The sequence below is a fragment of the Peromyscus maniculatus genome, chromosome 9, assembly GCF_049852395.1.
Source record: "Peromyscus maniculatus bairdii isolate BWxNUB_F1_BW_parent chromosome 9, HU_Pman_BW_mat_3.1, whole genome shotgun sequence".
NCBI lineage: Eukaryota > Metazoa > Chordata > Mammalia > Rodentia > Cricetidae > Peromyscus > Peromyscus maniculatus.
The window spans coordinates 8,290,047-8,302,554 of record NC_134860.1 but is presented as its reverse complement, the minus strand read 5'-3'; the positions used below and the strand labels follow the sequence as shown (position 1 = coordinate 8,302,554).

General features: G+C 40.6%; 2 protein-coding genes across 3 annotated transcripts in view; both read right to left on the bottom strand.

Moving 5' to 3' along the window:
* The window catches only part of LOC107401192 (disks large homolog 5-like), a 241,980-nt gene that overhangs the window by 209,166 nt on the left and 20,306 nt on the right, over nucleotides 1-12,508 (bottom strand). The gene's annotated exons all lie outside the window — the stretch shown is intronic.
* Nucleotides 1-12,508, bottom strand: part of LOC143267246 (disks large homolog 5-like) — a 52,016-nt gene that overhangs the window by 22,502 nt on the left and 17,006 nt on the right. The window contains exon 2 of one of the 2 annotated variants that reach the window (XM_076544321.1): nucleotides 8,748-8,822. The exons of the other annotated variant lie outside the window; for it this stretch is intronic. The gene's annotated coding sequence lies outside the window, so the exon portion shown is untranslated. The remainder of the gene's footprint in view (nucleotides 1-8,747; nucleotides 8,823-12,508) is intronic. 2 annotated transcript variants of the gene reach the window in all.

The window sequence follows — 12,508 nt, the reverse complement described above, 5'->3', positions numbered from 1 at the left end:
CCTTTGGTTCATAGTTCATGTGTTTCCATTTGCTTGGCTATTTTTTTTCAGTAATTGAGTAAAACCAAAATTTATTATAAGCCACAGTCGTCTTAGGTACCTCCATGCTAAATATAGCCTCCATGGTTCTATGGGTTGTGGTCTGATTGTTCTTTATTTTATATCTAGAATCCACTTATGAGTGAGTACATACCATAACTGTATTTCTGGGTTTGGGTTACCTCACTCAGGATGATTTTTTTCTAGTTCCATCTATTTGCCTGCAAATTTCATCCTTTCATTGTTTTTTTTTCTGCTGAGTAGTACTCCATTGTGTATATGTACCACATTTTTTTCATCTATTCCTCCGTTGACGGGCATCTAGGTTGTTTCCAGGTTCTGGCTATTACAAATAGTGGTGCTATGAACATGGCTGAGCATGTATCTTTATGGTATGAATCAGCATTCCTTGGGTATATGCCCAAGAGTGGGATGGCTGGGTCTTGAGGTAGTTCACTTCCTAATTTTCTGAGAAACCGTCATACTGATTTCCACAGTGGTTGTACAAGCTTACATTCCCACCAACAGTGGAGGAATGTTCCCTTTGCTCCACATCCTCTCTGACATTGACTGTCATTGGTGTTTTTGATCATAGCCATTCTGACAGGTGTAAGGTGGTATCTCAGAGTCGTTTTGATTTGCATTTCTCTGATGATTAAGGATGTTGAACATTTCTATAAATATCTTTCAGCGATTTGTGATTCTTGTTTTGTGAATTCTCTGTTTAGCTCTTTAGCCCATTTTTTAATTGGACTGTTCAGTATTATGATGTCTAGTTTCTTGAATTCTTTATATACTGTGGAGATCATTCCTCTGTCAGATGTGGGGTTGGTGAAGATTTTTTCCCATTCTGTTGGCTGTCTTTTTGTCTTATTGACTGTGTCTTTTGCCCTGCAAAACCTTCTCAATTTTGAGAAGTCCCTTTTATTAATTGTTGTGCTCAGGTCTGTGCTGTTGGTGTTTTATTTAGGAAATGGTCTCCGGTGCCATTGCGTTCAAGAGTGCTTCCTACCTTCTTTTCTATTAAGTTTAGTGTAACTGGATTTATGTTCAGGTCTTTGATCCACTTGGACTTGAGTTTTGTGCATGGTGACAGATATGGTTCTATTTGTAATCTTTTACATATTGATATCCAGTTATGCCAGCACCATTTGCTGAAGATACTTCCTTTTTTCCATTGTATAGTCTTGGCCCCTTTGTCAAAAACCAGGTGTTCATATGTGCATGGATTAATGTTAGGGTCTTCAATTTGATTCCATTGGTACCATATTTATACCGATACCCAGCTGTTTTTATTACTATAGCTCTATAGTAGAGTTTGAGGTCAGGGGTGGTGATGCCTCCAAAGGTTTTTTTTATCATATTGGATTCTTTTAGCTATCCTGGGTCTTTTGTTTTTCCATATGAAGTGGAGTATTTTTCTTTCCAAGTCTGTGAAGAATTGTGTTGGGATTTTAATGGGGATTGCATTGAATCTGTAGATTGCTTTTGGTAAGATTGCCATTTTTACTATGTTAATCCTACCTATCCATGAGCATGGGAGATCCTTCCATTTTCTGGTATCTCCTTCAATTTCTTTCTTTAGAGATTTAAAGTTCTTATCAAAAAGGTCCTTCACTTGTTTAGTTAGTGTTATCCCAAGGTATTTTATATTATTCGTGGCTATTGTAAAGGGTGATGTTTCTCTGACTTCTTTCTCAGCATCTAAGGAGATGATCATGTAGTTTTTTCTTTCAGTTTGTTTATATGGTGTATTACATTGACTGATTTTCTTATGTTGAACCATCCTTGCATCCCTGGGATGAATCATACTTGGTCGTGATGGATAATTGTTTTGATGTATTCTTGGATTCAGGTTACTAATATTTTGTTGAGTATTTTTGCATCAATGTTCATGAGGGAGATTGGTCTGTAGTTCTCTTTCTTTTTTGCATCTTTGTGTGGTTTGGGTATCAGGGTAATTGTAGCCTCATAAAAAGAGTTTGGTAGTGTTCCTTCTGTTTCTATTGTGTGGAACACTTTGAAGAGTATTGGTAATAGTTCTTCTTTGAAAGTCTGGCAGAATTCTGCACTGAAACCATCTGGTCCTGAACTTTTTTTGGTTGGGAAACTTTTGATGACTGTTTCTATTTCTTTAGGGGTTATTGGTGTACTTAAATGGTTTATCTGCTCTTGATTTAATTTTGGTATGTGGTATTTATCCAGAAAATTGTCCATTTCTTCCTGGTTTTCCATTTTTTGTGGAGTACATGTTTTTGAAGTATGATCTGATGATTCTCTGGATTTTCTCATTGTCTGTTGTTATGTCTCCCTTTTCATTTCTTATTTTGTTAATTTTGGTGCTCTCTCCTCGCCTTTTGGTTAATTTGACTAGGGGTTTGCCTATCTTGTTGATTTTTTCAAAGAACCAACTCTGTGTTTCATGATTTTTTGTATTGTTCTCTTGTTTTCTATTTTGTTGATTTCAGCTCTCAATTTGATTATTTCCTGGCGTTTATTTATTCTGGGTGAGTTTGTTTCTTTTTGTTCTAGAGCTTTCAGTTGTGCTGTTAATTCATTGGTATGGGATTGCTCCATCTTCTTTATAGGTGCATTTAGAGCTATGAATTTTCCTCTTAGCACTGCTTTCATAGTGTCCCATAAGTTTGGGTATGTTGTACTTTCATTTTCATTGAATTCTAGGAAATCTTTAATTTCTTTCTTTATTTTTTCCTTGACCCATTGATGTTTCAGGTGGGCATTATTCAGTTTCCATGAGTTTGTGGGTTTTCTATAATTTTTGTTGTTGTTGAGGTCTAACTTTAAGGCATGGTGGTCTGATAAGATACATGAGGTTATTCCAATTTTTTTGTATCTGTTGAGATTTGTTTTGTGTCCAAGCATGTGGTCAATTTTAAGAAGGTTCCATGGGGTGCTCAGAAGAAGGCATATTCTTTTGTGTTAGGATGGAATGGTTTGTAGATATCTATTAAATCCATTTGAGTCATAACATCTGTTAGGTCCTATATTTCTTTGTTAAGTTTCAGTCTGGTAGATCTGTCTTTTGGTGATAGTGGTGTGTTAAAATCTCCCACTACTAATGTGTGGGGTTTGATGTGCGTTTTAAACTTTAGTAGTGTTTCTTTTATGAATGTGGGTGCTTTTGTATTTGAGCATAAATGTTTAGATTCGAGACTTCATCTTGGTGGATTTTTCTCATGATAAATATGTAATGTCCATCCTGATCTCTTTGGATTGATTTTAGTTTGAAGTCTATTTTATTAGATATTAGGATAGCTACACCAGCTTGTTTCTTAGGTCCATTTTCTTGGAAAGCCTTTTCCCAGCCAGCCCTTTACTCACAGGTAGTATCTGTCTTTGAAGTTAAGGTATTTTTCTTGTATGCAGCAGATGGATAGGTCCTGTATTCTTATCCATTCTGTTAGCCTTTGTCTTTTTATAGGTGAGTTGAGACCATTGATATTGATGGATATTAATGACCAGTGATTGTTAATTCCTGTTAATTTTTGTGGTTGTGTTGTGTTGTCCTTCTGTGGTGTATGTTGTTGTGGGATTATCTCTTGCTTGATTTTTCATGGCTGTGTTTAGCTTCTTTGGGTTGGATTTTCCCTTCTAGTGTTTCTGAAGGACTGGGTTTGTGGACAGGTATTAATTAAATCTGGTTTTATCCTGGAATATTTTGTTTACTCAGCCTATGGCGATTGAGAGTTTTGCTGGGTATAATAGTCTGGGTTGGCATCCATGGTCTCTTAGTGTCTGCATAAGATTTGTCCATGAATTTCTAGCTTTCATTGTCTCTATTCTGAAGTCTGGTGTTGTTCTGATGGGTTTATCTTTATATGTTACTTGATCTTTTTCCTTTGTGGCTCTTAATATTTTTTCTTTGTTCTGTGTGTTTAGTGTTTTGATTATTATGTGGAGAGGGGACTTTTTTTTTTTTTTGATCCAGCCTATTCGGTGTTCTGTAAGGTTCTTGTATCTTTATAGGTATTTCTTTCTTTAGGTTAGGAAAGTTTTCTTCTATGATTTTGTTGAATATATTTTCTTTGCCTTTGAGTTGGTATTCTTCTCCTTCTTCTATCCCTATTATTCTTAGGTTTGGTCTTTTCATGGTGTCCCAAATTTCCTGGACGTTTTTTGTTATGACTTTTTTGTCTTTAGTGTTTTCTTTGACTGACGAGTCTATTTTCTCTATCGTGTCTTCAGTGTCAGAGATTCTCTGTTCCATCTCTTGAAATTGGTTGGTTATACTTGTTTCTGTAGTTCCTGTTCATTTAATCAGGATTTCTATTTCCAGCATTCCCTCACCGTGTGGTGTGTTTTCTTTATTGTCTCAAATTCTTTTTTCAGATCTTGGAATGTTTCTTTCATTTGTTTAATTGCTTTTTTTGGCTTTCTTTGATTTCTTCCCCTTTTTTGTTTGTTTTGTCTTCCATTTCTTTAAGGGAGTTTTTTTTATTTCCTCTTTAATGGAGTTTTTCATATCCTCTTTAAGGGAGGTTTTTATTTCCTCTTTAATGGAGTTTTTCATTTCCTCTTTAAGGAAATTTTTAATTTCCTCTTTAATGGAGTTTTTAATTTCCTCTTTAAGGGAAGTTTTTATTTCCTCTTTAATGGAGTTTTTCATTTCCTCTTTAAGGGAATTTTTTTTATTTCCTCTTTAAGGGAATTTTTTATTTCTTCTTTAAGGGCTTCTATCATATTCTTATGGTCATATGTAGGATTGATTTCTTCTGTTTCTTCTGTCTTGGTATGTTCAGGTCTTGCAGGTGTAGAATCATTAGGTTCTGATGTTGCCATATAGGTCTTTATGTTGTTGCCTGTATTTTTGCACTGGCGTCTACTCATTTCTTCCTCTGCTCGGTGCAGGTGGTGTCTGTGTCTGAGAGTGTCTCTCTTGTTCTAATTTTTAGTCTTGGTTTAGTAGGAGTTCTTGGTTAAATTGGTGCTATTGGGCTGTTTCTTCAGGAGCAGCTGATCTCAGTTGGTGAAGTATATATTTGTGATTTTGGTGGCTGGGCAGCGCCTTCTTCTGTGTTCCCAGGTCACATTTTGTTCATTCGTCAACTCCTCAGCTGATCTTGTTTCTTCAAACTTCAAACTGTAGGGATCTGAATCCTCTCCCAGATGGATTTCAGCTGAGTGGGGTAGTCTCACCAACACCTCCAAGTTGTTGGGTTTTGCAGGATCAGCAGCTGGGCCCTGGGTTGTCCTCAGACGGAGTGTTCAGATTCATTCTGGTTCCATCCCACAGAAATAGCTTCTTCCCTGGGTGTTGGGGTTAGAGGCATCCCTGTTCCGAGCTCTTGATTAAAAGCTTGGTTTCACTAGCTCTTCAGCCTGTAATAGCTCTGTTTCTGTTCTTTATTGCGACTGGGTTTAGGGCGTCACCTGTTGGGCCTGCCTGCCTCCGCACCAGGCCTGCCTGCCTCTGCCAGGCCAGTCTATCTCTGGCAGCTGCTGCTGCAGGCCTACCTGCCTTTGCTTGTCGCCCTGCCATGCCTGTCTACCTATGTGGGCTGCTGCCTGGCACCGTCAGGCCAGCATCTCTCTCTTTCCTCTCACTTCAGTTCAGGCCTGGCTGCAATAGAATCCTGAAGGCTCACACATTTTATCTTGCCTGTTGGAAACTCAGAAGTCTCTATCTCAGGTCTCCATCTTGCGCCCTTGTTGCAGATCCCGGAGGAAGGGGTGACCGGCAGGTCGGTGACTGAGCGGGACTAGGATTCTGTTTTTATTTCTACATATTTGTATGTTCACTTACTCATCTTTAATGATGATGTAACCAACTTTCCCCACACTTGGCATCCATCAAATATTGTATGCTGCTGCCCAACTTTCCACATGTCTGCCTAGCTCACTAGAACAAGGGGACAAAACCACTGTACTTCAATGGTTTTCAGGTATTTTTAGAGGCAAAAAATATTTATCTGCTCAGAAATCCTGGAAGCAAACCAAAGTAATGTGGTACATGAAGTTTAGGAGGAGGTCACTGTGGCAAATCAAGGTGTCTGAGAGGCAGGATAGGCTGGCGGAGGGTTTGTGTCTCTTCTCTGCTCTGACTGAATGGTGACTGCACACTCAATGGTCAGGTGGCTTGCTGTGTCTTCTCTGTATCCTGTTTTGTCCTCATCCACATTGCCTGATAACAAATGCTTTTCCCCTTTCCCTACCCTTGGCTCAGTTAACCTTGCCCTTGGAGCTTGGGCTGGATGTTAGTTCTTGAGAGATTCTGACTTGCAGTATGCTTCCAACTGCATCTCAGTCCAGCAGAAGTTGTCTAGCTATGCTGTGGTGTGAGAATGGGGCTGTCTCAGTGCACCCCACTTAGGCTCCTGAGGGTATAGGACTCGCCATGTACTGTGTCTGTAACATTCTGTAACTGCTTTTCTTCAAAGTTGATTCCTTTGAGTTAAAATCAGCCTCATGGAAGGTTTGGAGAAATGAGGACTCTCAGACATTGCTGGTAGTGTAAAATGGTACAGCACAGTGAGAAGCTACACACAAGTCTTCAGTGTTGAATTGCAATCCCCAGGTGACCCAGTGATTCTAGAACATGAAGTAGATGTCCACAGGTCCCAACATAGCTAGGGTACTTCAAGGTTTTATCAGCACTCCAGGGAGCAGCCTCCTGATGCCCATCATTCACTGAATGGAATAGTACACTGTGGTTGAGCTCTTCCATGGAATATTGTTCAGCATAAAGTAATACAAAAAATAATTTGTTACTGACTTAGTCAGCCAATTCCCTGGCACAAATATCTCACAGGAAGGAACTGATTCTTTTGGATCCTGGTTATGGAGATTTTCTAGTTTCTTTAGCTCTTTGCTTTGGGTCCTGATTGATGCAACATGTGGTAAAGGGTGCCCCTTTTGAAGGAAGTTGCTTACTTTGGGGGCAACTTGGAAACAGTGAAAAAGACCAGTGGGGTAGTCCACGACCATCCAGTAGTCCTTTGCTGGGGAACATTCCTATACTGCACATCCTGGGGAACTTCTTCAACAGAGTTAGTTAAGGAGCAAGGACCCCAGAGGGCCACCTGTCTCTGCATTAGTTGCAGGATAGACACTTCAGTGACTGAACTGCCTATCTCTCATGCCCTCTCTGTTCTTCTGTCATCCAACGGGTTTACCTTCTTTTCATTAGTATCCCTGGTGGTTGCTCCTTATGTTATATTAACTGTGAAGCTAAACGTGTTACTGCATTACAGTGTGTTTGTATGTGTGCACGCATGTACTTGTGTGTGTTCATGAATTTCTGTGTGTACATGTGAGTAAGCAAGCCTCCACTGAGAACACAATCTTCTAATGAACAGGAGCAAAAGAGCCTGGATGAAAGACTGAAGGACCTGCTGAAGCAGAAGGAGCTGGTCACCCAGCAAGAGGACTTGGCAAAAAAGCTGCAACATCACTTCAGTGTCTCTGAGATGAGGTGGGAGCCCAGGCAGGGAGGAGTGGTTAGAACCACTAGGTCACTTGTCCCTGGATCTCTGTCCTTTTGGGATTCCCACCATGTGAATAGCTCCCAGCCACAGCCAGGGAAAGACCACTTCAGGATATTATACTTGCCCGGTCAACAAGAACTTCTCCAGGAAACACTATGTTTGATCCTTAGTGTTTCTGGGGAGTATCTACCCCTTATTCCCATCTGAGCTCTCTGCCATCTTCTCAGTGTCACTTGTGTCTCACCATGAATATCCTATGGCAGTTCTCAGCCTAGTAGTAGGAAGGTTAGTTGTGTAGTACAGTGTGTATTCCTGCCACTTTATTTTCCTTCCAGAACATCACCTTTAGAGAGAAGCTCATAATTTTGCACAGATCTGCATGCAGCACACTCCTGAAGATTACAGGTTCTCTGCAATGTGAATCTGTTTCCTGTGAGAAGATTTTTCTGTTATAAGAAGTTTAGGAATTGAACTGTGGCAGGTTTATATACTGAAGGAATAATCAGATCCTTCACTGCTTTTACTTTTTAGGATCCCCTAGAGGGTTTACATTCACCTGGTACCTAATCAAGGCCATGCCTATCTGTCCTGAACTGTTTCTCAGACATTGCTACACTGTTATTATTTTCCCTAAAAAATGTATCTAGACAACTGGAGAAATGTGCTGTATTTTCTTGACCAGCACAGTGTATTTCTTAGCTCAAAAGCTGAGAAAAAAATAAACACCCAGGTGCACTGTGGTCCTCCTCTCTTGGGAAATGCAGGGAATGACCTCAGCTGAAAGGTCACGCTGTATTGTCCGGCAAACTAGAGCTGGTTCAGGCTCAAATAACTGACATAAGTTCCCACCAAGCCTGTTCCGTAACTGCCTTCCTCCTCTAGATCAGAACATCTCCCGTCTGAGTTTGAACAGGCCATAGCCCAGGATGAGAGCCTCCTGCAGACAGAGCTGCTGCAGCAGGAGCACTAAGTCTCACAGGCAAGTGAGCCACCATTGCATCCCAAACCCAGCAAACATGGCATTGGTGGGAGACTGGGGGCTCTTGACCTTGGCTTCCAGTGTGAATAGGCCTTGATTTTTTTTCTGCCATGTGACCCAGCCAGGCTGCTTCTTGTTCTGATTTGCCTTTCCTTCTCATATAGCAGATCTTGGGAGAACTGAGGAGGCCAAAGAAGCCACAGATACCTTGAACCCATGATATTCTATACTCTCCAATCAAGGCCTCCTCCTCAGAAGACACTCCTTTAGAGCTGTGAACTCACCAGTGAGGAAAATACCAGCTGTCTTCCAGGTGATCCACCCACAATCAGATCTTTGGGTCTGTTATCTTAGTATTCCTAAAGAAAAGAAAGCATCAAAAATGAGCTTGAGATACATAATACCTGAGCCAAGAATTACTGAGAACCCTGACATTCAACAGCAAATGGCCCCTGTGAGGGGTAGTACAACATGGAGGGAAGAGATGTGGTGAACAAGACATTTCCTGACAGTTTAAAATCTATGGCTTTGGCAAGCTGACTGAGTCCTCAGCCCTCTCTTTGTGGTGTGAAATGTGTCCAGAAAGATTGTAGATGTCAAGTTTTTCCAGACAGAACTCATCCAAAAGCATCATATTTCATTCTCCAGTTGAGTGTTGGAGCTGACACCATGTCATTCACAATTGCTGCTGAAGATAATGTACCAAAGAGATCTCCACAGTCCATCATTCCCTGTGTTAGACATTTTTTCCTCCATATGTAAAATGAGTGGTTATTCTTGAGTTTCACAGCCTGGCCTGAAGTGACTGATCCTGAGAAAGGTTTTACAGAAGACATCTGAGTCATCTTTGACATATGTGTCTTAGAAGCCTGTGTTGCCCGCTAGGACCATAATGACATCAGGGCCAGGGCTGTAACTGAGGGGCATGTCTGGATCCATGGCCCTGTTGCAGCCAGGGTCGGCATTAGTGAAAACTGGACCTGCCCCTCACCCACTGCAGTACTGGGGAGCGTGGGTTCTCCACCTGGAGTGAGCAGCACAGTAGAGCTGATCCTGTTGGTTGTGGTGTCAGTGAGCTGGCTCTGAGTTTGTGAGAGCAGAAGAGCATAGTCTACCTACTTCCTCCTTGTGTTGGCAAGGGTAAGAGAAAGATGCCTGCCTCACCTGAGCAAATGCCACCTGTAGCTGGTGGGAGAGTGGGACTCTGGGGCATGAGAACAGAAGAGGTGGGTCAGCCTCTCACCAATTGCAACAATTGGGTTTGTGGGCCTGGTATATTACCTCTGCAAAACACTAGAGCTGTGTCTTTACTCTGAGTGTGGGTAATTCAGATTTGAGTGCGTGAGAACAGGACAATTGTCCTGTCTTCATTCTGCCCATTGCATGGGGTGAGCTAGGTGGGGCAGTGTTGGAGAGCTTGCTGGGGTGGAGAAGATGGAGGAAAGCTGGCAGCCTGACTATCCCAGGTACGCCCAGCCAGAATCATGGCTATGAATTATCCAACCCTAACATCGTCTTTATCCATGGACTGCTGGAGCATGTAAAGGGCCCAATTTTGAATAGCCAGAGCTTCTGGATCTCTGTGACACATGGCATCAATAGGATATCCAAGAAGAGCACAAGTGAAGGTCCATCATCTATAGTGTAGAGAAGCCAGAGAAGCCTGCAATACTTATAAAAAAAAGATGTATGAACTAAAGGGTATATTCTGTGACTCATTGGGTCACACTAAAATTCCTTGCCAATACTTTTGTTCATTTGTTTCTAATTTTGGATTTTCAGTTTTTCTTTTAAAATTTGTTTTGTTTTGGGGGAAGTTTCAAAGGCAGAGCTAATGTGTTAAGGAATGGATAAGGGGTAGAGATAGATTGGGATGCAAGATGTGAAACTATCAGTGAATAATAAAATGTTTAAAATAAAAAAAGAAATTAGGAAACCCAGAGATATCTGGGCATGGTTTCCTTGGAATATAGCATCAGTGATAGGAAGACTGCAGACAGAATGAATTCCAAGGCATGTTGGGACAGTTTTTTGTTTTGTTTTTGTTTTTGTCTTTGGTGCTTTTGGCTTTATCTAGGAATTTGTGCAATTTTTTAAAAAAGATTTATTTTTTTTTCATCTATTTCTTATTAGTTTTTAATGTGTTTACTAGAAAATATAGAGTTATACATGGTTTACATTTTAGTTCTATTAAATGGCACTGTTTAAGAACACAGACCTTAGCCGGGCGGTAGTGGTGCACAAATCCCAGTACTCCGGGAGGCAGAGGCAGGCAGCATATCTGAGTTCGAGGCCAGCCTGGTTTATGTAGTGAGAGTTCCAGGACAGCCAGGACTGTTAGTTACACAGAGAACCCTGTCTCGAAACCCCCCCTCCCCCCAAAAAAAACCCAAAAGACAAAAACAAACAAACAAACAAACAAAAACCCCAAACAACAACAACAAAAAACCAACCAACCAACCAACAAACAAAACCTTCAATTAGGCATTGTTCTTTCTCGCATCAGTAGCAACCAATTTGCTGAGTCTTATAGTCACCTAATATCTTTGCACAAATCTGCTACTGAATCCTCAGGCCAAATGGCAGGTGAGATCCTATCTCCAAGAATCCTCTGACTGAAAGCCTTTGAGTTCTCAGCTTGAAAGGCTCTCCATCTGAAAAGCCTCTAGCTGAAAAAGGCTAGTTCCTGTCTCCTCATGCCTTATATACCTTTCTCTGCCCAGCCATATTACTTCCTTCCTAGCGCTGGGATTAAAGGTGTGTGATTCCCAAGTACTGGCATTAAAGGTAAGGTGTGTAATAGTACTGTCTGGCTGTTTCTGTCATAGACTGAATCAATCTCATGCAGTCCAGGGTGACTTTGAACTCACAGAGATCCCGAAGGATCTCCCTCCCGAGTGCTAGGATTAAAGGTATGTGTCACCACTGCCTGGCCTTGCTTTTTAATCTAGTGGCTTGTTCTGTTCTCTGAACTTCAGGCAAATTTTATTAGGGTACATAATATATCACCACACATAACTGTCTTTATTGTCATCAAACTCTAAATCCCAAGTCACTTTCTTGTTCTTGAAGTTTACTGTTTTTGTTGTCATAATACTCAGAACCCACACATTTCCTTTCTGTCTCCTTTGTCCTTGACAGTTTTCTGCGGTGTGGAGGAGCTCTGACTATTTGGTATGTAGTTCCTCGTGGTTTAGGTTTTGTGACTGCATGCTCTACCTATGAAGTCTAACATGTTCATTGTATATCCTGAGCACTGGCGGCTGAATGGGGATAGGGATCATACTGCTGGTATAACTCAGGTCCATATAACATGGGTACATTTAGGCTGGATGCTGTGCTGTTTTATGAGAAGTCCCTGTAATTGCAGTTGGTGAACTTACTCAAAACTGACAAGGCAAACAATAAAATTACTCAAATATTTAAACTTATAATGGACATAATTGATATCTGACATTTGGATATGAACATTTTAAAGTCTTACAATGCTATTACATTTGAGATTTTTCTATATATAAAGAAGATAAAATCACTTTGTGTTCACATTGACACTTGGGGTTCATGCCGGAGCTTTGAATTTTGAATTTTTGGTTCTCAGGGATAAAAGTGATAATAGTATCACAATATTAATATTCTTAGTTTTAGGCACAGCATATGCATATAGTAACCAAGACAAGGCAAAGTATAAACAATCTGTGTTGTCTATCTAATGAAATTAGTATTGTGTCAGTAAAGTGATGTAAAATTTTATATGTGGAATTTAGTATACACGCCAATGGATTGATTCATCCTTGACTAAAATCAGAATCAGCATCCAAAAGGAGGCCACACTGCTTCAAACAGGACTTACAGGGGAATGTTAGGAAGTTGGTAGTCCAAATGCTTTGTGAACTGAAAGGGTGGTACTGACATTCAGCCTTTGTCTACATGAGTAAGGAAGATCTTAAGTAAATATTTACAGTGCCATTTGCCACACAATATAACTTGAATCCATTATTCTGCCTCTTGTCACATTATTGCCCTTAAGCCATGAAAGTCTCTTCAC